Genomic DNA, 14,562 nt, shown 5'->3' with positions numbered 1-14,562 from the left:
CCCAAGATGCATTGACCTCAGTCAGGTTTCTCTCCAGGAAGAACCAGCCTCTTTGTTTGATCTGATCAGAGGTGTATTACTGGAGTTCTTTTGGGATTTTCAAAGTCCTCTCCAGGTACAGGTTCCTGGAGGTTGCAAACACCGGATACTTCAGCTCGTAGTATCGGTTTGCAAATCTAATGGGATCAGTAGCAGGGAGTAGCTGGTCAGCCTTCTCCTGTGGGGTAAAGTGTTTCTCCCGCCAAGGGTCATCATGCATGATGTCCAGTATGGACATAGAGGATTCTCCTCTTTTCCGTTTGCCAGTTGTTGCCTTTCCTTTTTCCTTTCTCTGGGTGTCAGACATCCTGAAAAAAAAAAACAGAAAACCAGGATATAATAAAAATAGGAAAGCAGGTAGGCAATTAATCGAAAGAAGCATATAATGGCAAAGGAGCAATAGAATAATGAAAAGGAGTTAAGTAAATGTGAATTAAGGATTGTATAGGAGTTAAAAGTCCGAGAATAAAAATTCACAATCCAAAATGTAAAAGGATTCATGTTAAGTAGGAAAAACGTCTGTCATGCCTTGGTTAGAATGTTAGAGAGAATAGTGAAAAACTAGAAGAGATGTTTTGAAAGGTAAGTGGGTTAGGAATGGAAAAGAGGTTAGGAAGTTAAAATTAGTGAATTAGTAAAAAGTGGGTTAGAGTAAGTGGCATGATGAGCATTTTCTAAATAATGAGAATTCACAAATTAAAGCAACAGATAACTCAAATTCAAACAAGGAAGTTAAGGATGAATCAAATGAAAATAGCAAAAAGTGGAATTGAATCATCCAAGATGCAATTTATAAACCAGGAAATTAAAAAGAATAAGAAAGCTTGCCCTATCATTTATGAATTGGTTTGGTAAAAGCTGAGTAAAATAGAGTGCAAGTTTGCCAAAACCAAAACAGGAATGAAAATCAAAACAATTTACAGAAATTTGGGCAGCATCCCGGCTAAAATTGGATGTTCCCGGAAAATAAATAGCAATCAGAATAGCTCATATGAATTAAAATATAGCTGCAATTACATAAAGGGAATATGAACATGGGAAAGCAGTGTAGAAAGCAGCATGAAACAAGAAATTACAGCATATGAACATTACTAACATCACAGCAACAGCAGAATTGCGAAAATTAGAAAACAAGAAACATGAACAGCGCAATTAAACAGGCCTAAATCCACTAACCACATCCTAGGCTACCTAACAACCTAGAATCCACTACAACATGCATAACTAACTAGCCTAAATATGAACATAAATAGAAAAATAGGAAATTAACGATGAATGGAAAGAAGGGTGGCGTTCAGCGGAACCTGGAAGGCGTAGGAAAGAAAGTGTGGCAGAGAGGTGGCCGGGGGATGGTGGTGGTGGCGGCTGTTCGGAGGTAGGGGGTTTCGGGAACGGTAATGGGGTTAGGAGGGGAAAGGGGAAGGAAGGGAAGGGGGGCGTTGGTTGCGGTTGGGGGCGCAGCGGTGACGGCGGCGCGGAGGGTGTGGCGGTCGCGGAGGGGGTGGCAGTGGTGATGGAGGGAAGAAGAGGAAAGAAGAAGAGAGAGGGGGGAAGGGGGTGACGTGGCGGCGGCTTCTGGGTGGTCGTCGGGGGTTGCGGTGGGCGGTGGTGGTGGCTGGAAGTTGTGGGTGGTGGTTGTGGAAAGAAGAGAGGAAGGAGAGGGGGATGGAGGGCGCGAATGGGTAGGGTTTCGCGTGGCTGGGGGTTATTAAATTTGAATCCACGCTATCGCGTGGGGCACGCGGTCGCGTGGCTGGGGTGGAATGGCGGTTGACGCGATCGCGTGGGGCACGCGATCGCATGGAATGGATAAAGGAGTGAATGACGCGGTCGCATGAGGCATGCAACCGCGTCGCTGGAAATTGTGCTAAACGCACGATTCCAGCGTCGTTTCAGCGTAACTCTCTGTCTCCTTTGGGGTGGTGTGCAATCCACGTGACGCGATCGCGTCGCTCACGTTGTCGCGTGGGATTGTTGTTGTGCAAGTGACGCGATCGCGTGGATGGCACGATCGCGTGGGCGTTTTGTGCGAAACGCACAATGGCCGCACGATTCCAGCCTAACTTTCTGGATGTTGGATATTGAAGAACTGGAGATTGATGGTTTAGAGGTTATAGCAAACTCTCGTTGTAAGTATAGTTACTAACCCAAGCAATAAACCTTTCTTACAAAAGTTTTGGTTGTCACAAGTAACAAACCCCTTTGAAATTGATAACCGAGTATTCAAACCTCGGGTCGTCTTCTCAAGGAATTGCAGGGAAGTATGTTCTTATTATTGGTTATGAAGATTGTAAATTGGGGGTTTTGGAAGTAAGGAGGGAATATGTTATATGACAAGTAAAATAAAATAATAATAATAAAATCTCTTGGCAAGGTATAAGAAATTGGAAGTCCAGACTTAGTTATCCTTATCAATAATAATGAAAGTTGAATCTTAATTCCACTTAGTTGACCTTTACTAAAGCAAAGGAAAGTCAAGGGACAAATTGGTTTGATCTTCGAATCCTATTTATTTCCTAAGAAAAGGTTGGTATTATTAAAGTTCAACTCAATTGGCAAGATAACAATTATCAATTATGCTGTTGAATTGGATAACTCCTGAGTTACTGATTTCTTAACCAAAACCAAAAGGGGAAAAGTAAATCTACTGGAATAAAAATGCCTTCAGATGGGAAGCAATAATCATGTAAATAAAAGAAAGCAATAATAGCTGAAATACCTCAATTACTATTAATTAAGAAAATTATATGTAACATGGAAGAGTTCATAAATTAAATTGGGAAAATAAATAAAAATAAAGAACCTGGGATTGAGAGTCACTCCTAAAACTAAGAGAAGTCCTAAATCCTAATCCTAAGAGAGAGGAGACAACCTCTCTCTCTAAAAACTATATCTACTCCTAAAATTGTGAATGTGAAAGCCTCTTTATGAATGGATACATTCTCCCACTTTATAGCCTCCAAGCTGTGCTTTCTGGGCCGAAAATTGGGTCAGAAACAGCCCAGAAATCGCTGCTTCCGAAATCTGCCACGCTGGTTTTTCGTCACTGCGACGCGGCCGCATGGAGCACGCGGTCGCGTCATCTAGCGTCAGAGCAACTATGACATATTATATATCAAATCGAAGCCCCGGACGTTAGCTTTCCAACACAACTAGAACCGCGTCGTTTAGATCTCTGTAGCTAAAGTTATTGCTGTTTGAGTGTGAAGAGGTCAGGCTGGACAGCTTAGCAATTTCTCCAACTTCTTGTATTCCTTCCACTTTTGCATGCTTCCTTTCCATCCTCTGAGCCATTCCTACCCTGTAATCTTTGAAATCACTTAACATACATATCAAGGCATCTAATGGTAATAAGAGAGGATTAATATTAGCTAAAAGAAGCATGTTTTCAATCAAAGCACATAATTAGGAAGGCAAATGTAAAACCATGCAAATATTATGAATAAGTGGGTAGAGAGTTGATAAAAACCACCCAAATGAGCACAGGATAAACCATGAAATAGTGGTTTATCAACCTCCCCACACTTAAACATTAGCATGTCCTCATGCTAAGCTCAAGAGAAGCTATAAAGATGAAGAGGAATGATAGAAAGTATGCAATGCAACCTATCTATATGAATGCAACTACATGCAAAAATGATTCTACCTACTTGGTTTAAAAGTAAATAAATTCTCCAAGAATAAATATGAACTGGATTTCACTAATTCAAATCATGAAAATGAAGTACAAATAGACTTGCAAGAAGAAAATAGCTCATGAAAGCAGGGAACAAGGAATTGAGCATCGAACCCTCACTGGTAGTGTATACACTCTAATCACTCAAGTGTTTAAGGTTCGATTCTCTCAATTCTCTACTAACCTTGCTTTCTAAGGCTTGCTCTTCATCTAACAATCAACATAAATTTAATGCACAGATACACATATCAAGAGGTCTTTTAAGGGTTGTAATGGGGTTAGGGTCAAGGTAGGATTGTATTTGGCCAAGTGGACTAAAATATGAATCCTTAATTAACTTAAACTTTTCACCTAACTTTAGACAATCCATGTAATCATAATACCACATCTAACTATCCATTAACCATGCATTGCTTTCACCACTTACTTTGGGGCATTTTGTCCCCCTTTTTCTTATTTGCTCTTTTTTCTTCTTTTTCTCTTATATATATATATTATTTTATTTTTCTCAATACATATGATTAAATTATTGGATGCATGAATCATGTCCCAAACATTTTTTTCACATTTTCAGAAAATTCTAACATACTCAATTCTCAAACCAAATGTTTCCAAACCCAATTTTCCCACACTTAAATCATAAGCACTCTCACTAGTCTAAGCTAACCAAGGATTCAAATTAAGGACATTATTGTTTTTCGCTTAGAGTTAATGATATGCTAAATAAAAAGAACAAAGGGGTAAAATAGGCTCAAAATTAGTTTGCAAGGGATAATGAAAGGTAAGGCCATATGGGTATGTAAGCTCAGTGAAACAAAGGCCTCAATCATGTAAGTGTATGCATACATCAAATAATGGAAATATAGAATTAAGCAAGACAAAGATCACAATTTTAGAGAGAAAAAACACACATCAAAAATAAAATATTGGTTGAAAAATGCAACCAATTCAAATAGGCTCAAAATCTCACAGGTTTTGTGTGTTTGAGCTCTAAACCATGTTCCAGTATAATATCTCTTCAAACAAGTGTAACATTAAATTTTATTCAAATTAGTGAAATACTCTTAAAAGGTTTCTTGAAAAAGAAAATATTACTTCAACCAAGTAGTAACTAAATGCATAAAATCAAATAAACATGCAATTAAATATGCAAATGCAACAACTAACAAGAAAAAATAAAACATTGGTGTTTGAGATAGGAAGGTACTAACCCACGGAGATCGGTATCGACCTCCCCACACTTAAAGATTGCACCGTCCTTGGTGCATGCTGAGATTTGCAAGTGGACGGGGGTTGTGGTTCCTCAGCTGGGGCTCTTTTTGTTCTTTTCCTTGCCGGTAGTTTGGGAGTAGCTTTCTCTTTACCCTTCTTGGTGGCCATCCTGAAAAGGGAAAAAGAAAGTGACTTTTAAAGCTAAGGGTTACAGCAAGGAAGAGAACGGGAAAGGTGGTAATCAATGTACAATAAAGAAGAATGACGTTAACACACGCTGATGAGTACATGTGAAAAGTCATCAATGGAAAATAGCTAGTGCATATGATGACAAGTGTATGCAAGGTGTTTATTGGCATGCTGACAAAGGCATGAGTAGCATAGATCAAGCATTCAATGTCCAAATTAGATTACCAAATCTTTCAAACTATCAACATGTTTGTAATAACAATTATATTTAATCAATAAAACATGAAAGGAGTTTTGTGAAAAACAACAAACATTAATAGTAGAATAATTTAAAATAATGTTCAATGCCATACGGGCTTTTTCACAAATACATAGCATGCATGGTAAATAAGTTATTGAATGTATTAAATTGAACATGCAAGCAACCCTTTAAAAAGTAATATATAATTGTCAAACCATTTTAATAATCCAAAAACATATATAAAAATAATGACCCAAATAAATTTCTAACACCAATGAAAATAATGCAATGAATGAAAGTATGCAAATAAATTAAATAAAATAGAATGAGAGGGAAAAAGGATGAGAAGAAGAAAAATAAAGTGAGAAAGGAGAGAGAAGGAAGAAATTAGGATTAGAAAAGAAAAGATAAGAAAATTGGCACTAATCTGGATAGGTTGTGCGACACTGGCGACGCGGTCGCATGGGTGACGCGGTCGCGTGGTGCGCGATAAGGTTGGGTGACGCGGACACGTGGGGCACGCGATCACGTGACTCGATTTGTGCTAGTGGCGCGAGTGCAGCCTCGCAGTTGCACAACTCTCTGTTCAAAACTCAGTATTGCCAAAATCCAGGGTGACGCGATCGCGTGGGGCATGCGATCGCGTGAGTGGCCATTATGAGGATATGATGCAGTCGCGTCGGTCACGCGTCCGTGTGGAAAGGTCTATGCGTCTAGCACCAGTCCAGCATCACTCCAGCTCATCTTTTGGCCATGCACCCTTTTGACGTCGATTTTCAGGTCATGCGGCCGCGTGGGTGACGCGGTCGCGTGGGAGCCATTTTTCCCACATGACGCGGACGCATCGCGTGCGTGCTTCTTTTTTTTTTTTGATGCATGAAAAATGCAGAATGCAGTGTTAATATGAATGTGATGCAAAACTCCAGGTTCAATATAATAAAATAAAATAAAACTCGAAAACAAATAAAACTAAATAAGAATGAAAAAGGAACGATCATACCATGGTGGGTTGTCTCCCACCTAGCACTTTTAGTTAAAGTCCTTAAGTTGGACATTTGATGAGCTTCCTGTTATGGTGGCTTATGCTTGTATTCATCCAAAAATCTCCACCAGTGTTTGGAATTCCAACAGCCTTCGGGGTCCCAAACTAGGCACATAAAGCCTTTGAGCAGCTTTAAACAGATTCTTAGGCTCTCGGGGTGTTGGATGTCAGAACAGATTCCAGGATCCCAAACCTTGCTTTTATACCCGTCTTCTTGTTGATCATCATGATTCCATCCGGGTGGTTCAACCTTAGAATTCTCACTGAGGCGTCCAAACAACTTCGTAGACCCATTCAGTTGAGCTTGACACCAACCCTTGCATTTAAACTTTGAGTATGCAACCATGTTGAACCTTGCTTGACAACTCCAACCACTAACCATCGTCCTCTTACTCTTAATACCACAAAGAGCTCTAAGTTGACCATCCGTCTCCAGTAGCCCATATTCAAGTGGAATTAGAAAGCTAAGGGATATGAATTTTACCCACTTGAATATTGTGAAAGATGATGGCAACTTAGGGGGAGGGGTCTCCAATAACTTTGGCAAGGTGATTCCAAGCTCCACTCCCTTGTGCTATTTGCCAACTTCCACCTCATTGCAAGCTTCTTCAATTTTAACCTCTTCCTCTTGGTAGCTTTCTTCCAATTCAATCTCTTCTTTATTTCTTACCGAGGGCATGGGAGGTTGTGCTTCTTCTTCTTTAATCTCCATCTCTTGATCGACCTCTTCCAAGTTCTTAATCATGATATGCCTTGGAGGTTGTACACCCTCTTCAGCATCAATTTCAATCGCCTTGGAAGGAGGATCTATAACCTGACTTTCCCATGGAGGTTCAGCATCTCCTAAGTCTGCAACCACTTATTCTTCTTTGATAATTACAGCTTCCTCCACTTGTTCCAGTACAAAGTCATGCTCTGTACTATCCACTGGAGTTTCTAATATCTCCTTGATGCTACGTTCTTCATTAGATTGCCCACATGAAGCCATGGGAGCACTTTGAGTGTCCGAGCGTCGGGAACCTAATTGACTTATCGCTTGATTTAGTTGATATATAGTTGCATAAAATTGATTCGCTGCTTCCTTGAGAGGATCCCTTGATTCTTCCTTCACTAATTCTTCAACCACCCCTTCGACTTCAAGGGTTTTTACTACCTTCACCCTTAGGGCCTCCTCTAGCTCCTTATGAAGTATGGATTCGCAAAGAAGATCCCTTCTCTCTTGTTCCATGTCAATAGCATCACTGGGATCATGTTGCTCCTGGATTGATGGATGTGGGTGCTCTTCCATGGATGGTGGTGATGGGATGGAGAGAACATTCAGTGGTTGAAAAGGAAGTGCACTAGAGCTTGAGGGTTGATTGTTGAAGGTATTTGGTGGCCCGATTTGGGCGACGAGAGCTTGTATGGTAGAGTTTAGATCGGCAAGTGCTTTCACCATGGAGGTTTGGGGTGGATAGGAGGGTTCATGAGAGTAATTGTGTTGGAATGGGGGTGGTTCTATGTATGGTTCATTTGGCTCATAAAGTGGTTGGTGTGGTGGATACGGGTTAAGGTCATATGGAGGTGAATGGTGGAAAGGGGCTTGTGAGTGTGGTGGTTTGAAGGTATGTTGGGGAGGTGGTTCATAAGCACAGGGTGGGGATTGTTGGTAATTACAAGGGGGTCCACCATATCTATCAGCTTGGTATGCATTGTAGAGTGGTCCTTGCCCATGATATATTGGAGGATGTTGTTGCCTAAAGGGTTGATCAGATCCTCTTGGCTCCATCCATCTTTGATTGCTTAGACCTTGATGCATATTCCTGTTATAGCTTCCACTCCTTTCAACAGATTTAGAACCAAACTCAAAGCGAGAGGGGTGAGAACTCATAGTTAGTTAATAAAAATTTAAAAACAAAAATAAAAGCAAATTTGAAATTCAAATTTTTGAATTTGAAAATTAAAATTTGACTTTTTGAATTTTTTAAATTTGAAATTTGAAGACAAAAATTTGAAATTTTAAAATTTTGAATTTTAAACTTTGAAAATTGATTTTTTAAAATTGAAAATTGAAAATTGATTTTTTTTTTAAATAAGATAGGATAAGATAAAAATTTTTTAAAATAAAAATCTGAATTTTTTTTTCCGAAAAAAATCAATTTAAAAGTAAATATTTACAATAGCCAATAATAAGGCACACGTTTGCAATTCCCCGGCAACGGCGCCATTTTGAAGAACTGGAGATTGATGGTTTAGAGGTTATAGCAAACTCTCGTTGTAAGTATAGTTACTAAACCAAGCAATCAACCTTTCTTACAAAAGTTTTGGTTGTCACAAGTAACAAACCCCTTTGAAATTGATAACCGAGTATTCAAACCTCGAGTCGTCTTCTCAAGGAATTGCAGGGAAGTATGTTCTTATTATTGGTTATGAAGATTATAAATTGGGGGTTTTGGAAGTAAGGAGGGAATATGTTATATGACAAGTAAAATAAAATAATAATAATAAAATCTCTTGGCAAGGTATAAGAAATTGGAAGTTCAGACTTAGTTATCCTTATCAATAATAATGAAAGTTGAATCTTAATTCCACTTAGTTGACCTTTACTAAAGCAAAGGAAAGTCAAGGGACAAATTGGTTTGATCTTCAAATCCTATTTATTTCCTAAGAAAAGGTTGGGATTATTAAAGTTCAACTCAATTGGCAAGATAACAATTATCAATTATGCTGTTGAATTGGATAACTCCTGAGTTACTGATTTCATAACTAAAACCAAAAGGCGAAAAGTAAATCTACTGGAATAAAAATGCCTTCAGATGGGAAGCAATAATCATGTAAATAAAAGAAAGCAATAATAGCTAAAATACCTCAATTAATATTAATTAAGAAAATTATATGTAACATGGAAGAGTTCATAAATTAAATTGGGAAAATAAATAAAAATAAAGAACCTGGGATTGAGAGTCACTTCTAAAAATAAGAGAAGTCCTAAATCCTAATCCTAAGAGAGAGGAGATAACCTCTCTCTCTAAAAACTACATCTACTCCTAAAATTGTGAATGTAAAAGCCTCTTTATGAATGGATGTATTCCCCCACTTTATAGCCTCCAATCTGTGCTTTCTGGGCCGAAAATTGGGTCAGAAACAGCACAGAAATCGCTGGTTGCGAAATCTGCCAGGCTGGTTTTTTGTCACTGCGACGCGGCCGCATGGAGCACGCGGTCGCGTCACGTAGCTTCAGGGGAACTATGGCATATTATATATCAAATCGAAGCCCCAGACGTTAGCCTATCAACGCAACTGAAACCGCGTCGTTTGGACCTCTGTAGCTAAAATTATAGCCATTTGAGTGTGAAGAGGTCAGGCTAGACAGCTTAGCAATTTCTCCAACTTCTTGTATTCCTTCCACTTTTGCATGCTTCCTTTCCATCCTCTGAGCCATTCCTGCCCTGTAATCTCTGAAATCACTTAACACACATATCAAGGCATCTAATGGTAATAAGAGAGGATTAATGTTAGCTAAAAGAAGCATGTTCTCAATCAAAGCACATAATTAGGAAGGCAAATGTAAAACCATGCAAACATTATGAATAAGTGGGTAAAGAGTTGATAAAAACCACCCAAATGAGCATAAGATAAACCATGAAATAGTGGTTTATCATATATTTACGCTGATTTCCAGATCACGCAGCCGCGTAGGTGACGTGGACGCGTGGGTGGTTGTTTTTCACAACTGACGCGATCGCATGAGCGATGCGGTCGCGTCGCACGCCTTTTTTTTATATGCAGTATTCAATATGAATGAATAATATTCAGGTTCAATTGAAAAGGAAATAAAAATAAATAACATGAAATAAAAAACTGAAAAAGAAACGACCATACCATGGTGGGTTGTCTCCCACCTAGCACTTTTAGTTAAAGTCCTTAAGTTGGACATTGGATGGGCTTCCTGTTATGGTGGCTTGCACTTGAATTCGTCCAGAAATCTCCACCAATGTTTGGAATGCCAATAGCCTCCGGGATCCCAAACTAGGCATGTAAAGATTCTAAGCAGCTTCAAACAGATTCTCAGGCTCCCGGGGTGACGAATGTCAGAATAGATTCCAGGATCCCAAACCTTGCTTTTAAATCCGCCTTAGTCTTGATCTATATTTTTCCATCCGGGCGGTTTAGAAAGTAGATTTTCACCAAGATAACCAAACGTTTTCCGAGATCCATTTGATAGATCATGATGCCAATCCGCACACTTCGAGTTGAAGCGTGGAACCTTATTGAACCTTGTGCACCAGTTCTGAGCGCGAGCCATTTCCATCTTACTCTTAAAGCCGCAGAGAGCTCTAAGCTGGCCATCTGTTTTAAGCAAACCGTATTCAAGTGGGAAAATAAAGCTAAGGGTTAAGGATTGTACCCACTTGAAGCTTGTATTGGGTGGTAATGGCCCTGGGATAGGTGTTTCTAGTGGTTCTATAAGTTCTAGTCCCGTGTGCTCTTCTGTGAATTTTTTCACTTCCTTGCAGACTTCTTCAATTGCATCCATGTCCTGATCAAAGCCTTCTATGTCGTCCTCGTTACTTAAGTCATAAACGGGAGGTTGAGAGAAATCTACCTCCGCATCGTCTTCGTATTCACTTGGGGAAGACTCTTTGATCTCGGAGAATTCACTTGCGGATGCAAGTTCATTACTAGAAGAACTTGACTCGTGACTATCATCATCAAGGAAACTTACTTCTTGGAGTATTCCGTCTAGTTCCTCATAAAAGACTTGCCTTGGGGGTTGTGTATTATCATCCTTAGCATCAATTGTAACATCCTTGACATAATTCTCCACAACTCTGGATTCCCATGGAGGCTCAGCGTCTCCTAGGTCTTCAACCAACTCTTCTTCTTGTATAATGACAGTTTCCTCTATTTGTTACAGTACGAAGTCATGCCCTGTTCTATCCACTGGAGTTTCTAGTATCCCCTTCATGCTACGCTCATCATTAGATTGTCCACACGGAGTTGTGAGAGGTCCTTGAATGTTCGAACGTCTAGAAGATAATTAACTTATTGCTTACTCCAGTTAATAAAGGGTTGTTTGAAGTTGATCTACTGTTTCCTTGAGGCGAACCTCTGATTCTCGGGGTGATGGAATTGGACGTGGTAGATTGGGAAGTGGTGGTGTTTGGGAATAATTGGATTGGAATCGGGGTAAATGAGGATCATATGGTGGCGAATGGTGAAAAGGAGCTTGTGAGTGTGGTGGTTCGAAGTGGTGTTGAGAGGATGGTCTATAGGTATGGGGTGGGACTTGTTGGTAGTTACAAGGTTGTCCAACATATCTATCAGCTTGGTACGCGTTGTAGAATGGTCTTTGTCCAGGATATCTTGGAGGGTGTTGTTGCCTAAACGGTTGATCAGATCCTCTTGGCTCCATCCATCTTTGATTGCTCTGACCTTGATGCATGTTGCTGTTATAACTTTCACTCCTTTCAACAATATCAGAACCAAACTCAAAGCAAGAGGGGTGAGAATTCATAGTAGCTAATGGAAATAAAAATGGAAAAATAAAGAAAAATAAGTAAAAGAAAAATATTTACAATAACCAATAATAAGGCACACGATTGCAGTTCCCCGGCAACGGCGCCATTTTGAAAGAGCTGAAGATTGATGGTATAGAAGTTATAGTAAACTCTCATTGCAAGTATAGTTACTAAACCAAGCAATCAACCTTTCTTACAAATGTTTTGGTTGTCACAAGTAACAAACCCCTTTAAAATTGATAACCGAGTATTTAAACCTTGGGTCGTCTTCTCAAGGAACTGCAGGGAAGTATGTTCTTATTATTGGTTATGAAGATTGTAAATTGGGGTTGTGAAGATAAGGAACAAGTAATTTAAATTGCAATTAAAATAAGTAAAAGACTGCAAAATGAGTAAATAACTGTAAAACACACTTTTGGCAAGGTTTGAGAAATTGAAAGTCCTAACCTAGTTACCCTTATCAATGATGATGAAAATTGAATCTTAATTCCACTCAGTTCACCTTTGCTAGAGCAAGGGAAGGTCAAGTGACTAATTAGTTAGATCCTCAAATCCTAGTTAATCCCTAAAGAAAGATTGGGATTATTGAAGTTTAATTCAATTAGCAAAGATAACGATTATCAATCATGTTGAGTTTGATAACTCCTGAGTTACTGATTTCTTAACCAAGACCAAAAGGAGAAAAATAAATCTACTGGAATAAAAATGTCTTCAGATTGGGAATAACAATAACATAAATAAAAGAAAGTAATAATAAACTGAAATACCTCAAATAACATTAATTCAAAAGAATAATCTATAACATAGAAGAATTCATAAACTAAATCGAGAAGATAAATAAAACAGAATATTGAACCTGATAAAAAGAGATAATCCTGAAAGCAAAAGAAATCCTAATTCTAAATCCTAAAAGAGAGAGGAGAGAATCTCCCTCTCAAAACTAAATCTAAATCATGAAAACTAACTAATTGGAGACTCTCCTCCAAATGGATGCATTCCCCCACTTCACAACCTCTGATCTGTGCCTTCTAGACTTGGATTCGGGCCAAAAAGGGCTTCAGAAATTGCTGGGGGCGTTTTTTGTAATTTCTGGTGTGTGGCATCTGTCACGCGTCCGCATGGGTCATGCGGTCGCGTTGTCTGGTGTTTTGCTTGTCACGCGGTCGCTTCAATCATACGTCTGCGTCATATGCGTTTTGCTCATGGAGCGCGGTCGCATCAATCATGTGGTCGCATCACTGCCATTTCGTGCTGGCATGCGGCCGCGTCGTCCATGCGATTGCGTTGCTGCCGGTTTCTTCAAAAACTCCGTTTTATGCTTTCCTTCCAATTTTGTATGTTTCCTTTCCATCTTTTAAGTCATTCCTGCCTTAGAAGATCTGAAATTACTCAACACACGAATCACGGCATCGAATGGAAATAAAGGGTAATCAAAATAATTATTTTTAAGCATAGGAAACATGTTTTTCACATACATCATATAATAAGGAAGGGAAAGTAAAACCATGCAATTAATATGAATAAGTGGGTGAAGGATTGAATAAATCAATCAATTTGAGCACAAAATATGTCATAAAATATGGGTTTATCATCAACCTCCCCACACTTAGATATTAGCATGTCCTCATGCTTAGTTGAAGGAGATAAAATAAATGAGTAGGAACATGTAAAACTCATGCAATGCAATGCAACCTATATATGTGAATGCAACTATATGATTTTTGTCCACTTGGTCAAAATTAAATAAGCTCTTCAAGACAATCACAAATCAAATTCCACTAATTCAATTCTTATTCAGTAAGAACAGATAAAAATGCAAGAAGGTAGCTCATGAAAGCAGGGAACATAGAATTTAAGCATTGAACCCTCACTGATGATGTATGTATGCTCTAATCTCTCTAGTGTATAGGGTAATCACTCTATCCTTCTCTAATCATGCTTTCTAATTTTTGTTCTTCACCTAACCAATCAACAACATTTAATATACCAATGCAAACATCATGAGGTCTTTTCAAGGTTGTAATGGGACCAAGGTAAGGGTAAGGATACATATATGGCTAAGTAGGCTTATAAATTGAATCTTTAATTAACCCAAGCTTTCACCTAACACATATATTCTTTATAGTTTAAATTTCACACTTAGCTACCCAAAATTTTCTTTTCACATTCCTTACTCATGTATCAACTTTTATTTTAATTTTATCATACATGTATTGATCTTTGAATTCTTAACTTAACATTGGGGTAATTTTGTCCCCTTATTTAATTATTGAATAATTTTTTTTGAACATAAATATAAAAATAAACATAGCTTATCAAGGCACATAGATTTTTTTATTCTTATAGTTTCACAAGAGTAGGTACCCAAATTCTCATTATATCATCATGACATATTCCCTTATTATCTTTTGTTCCCACAATTTCCCAAACTTAATTAACACACACAATTCTATCTTAAGCTAACCAAAGATTCAATTGGGATATATAATTGTTTTTCCGCTTAAGGCTAGTAATGTGGTAAAATGCAGAACAAATGGGATTCAAAGGCTCAAAGTGGCTAACAAAGGTAATTGAAAGGGTAGGCTTAATTTGGATAAGTGAGCTAAACAAATAATGGCCTCAATCATATGCAAGCATATAAATATATTAAACATTGGACATA

Source organism: Arachis hypogaea, chromosome 16 (genome assembly GCF_003086295.3).
Source record: "Arachis hypogaea cultivar Tifrunner chromosome 16, arahy.Tifrunner.gnm2.J5K5, whole genome shotgun sequence".
Lineage (NCBI taxonomy): Eukaryota > Viridiplantae > Streptophyta > Magnoliopsida > Fabales > Fabaceae > Arachis > Arachis hypogaea.
This window is presented reverse-complemented; position numbering follows the sequence as displayed.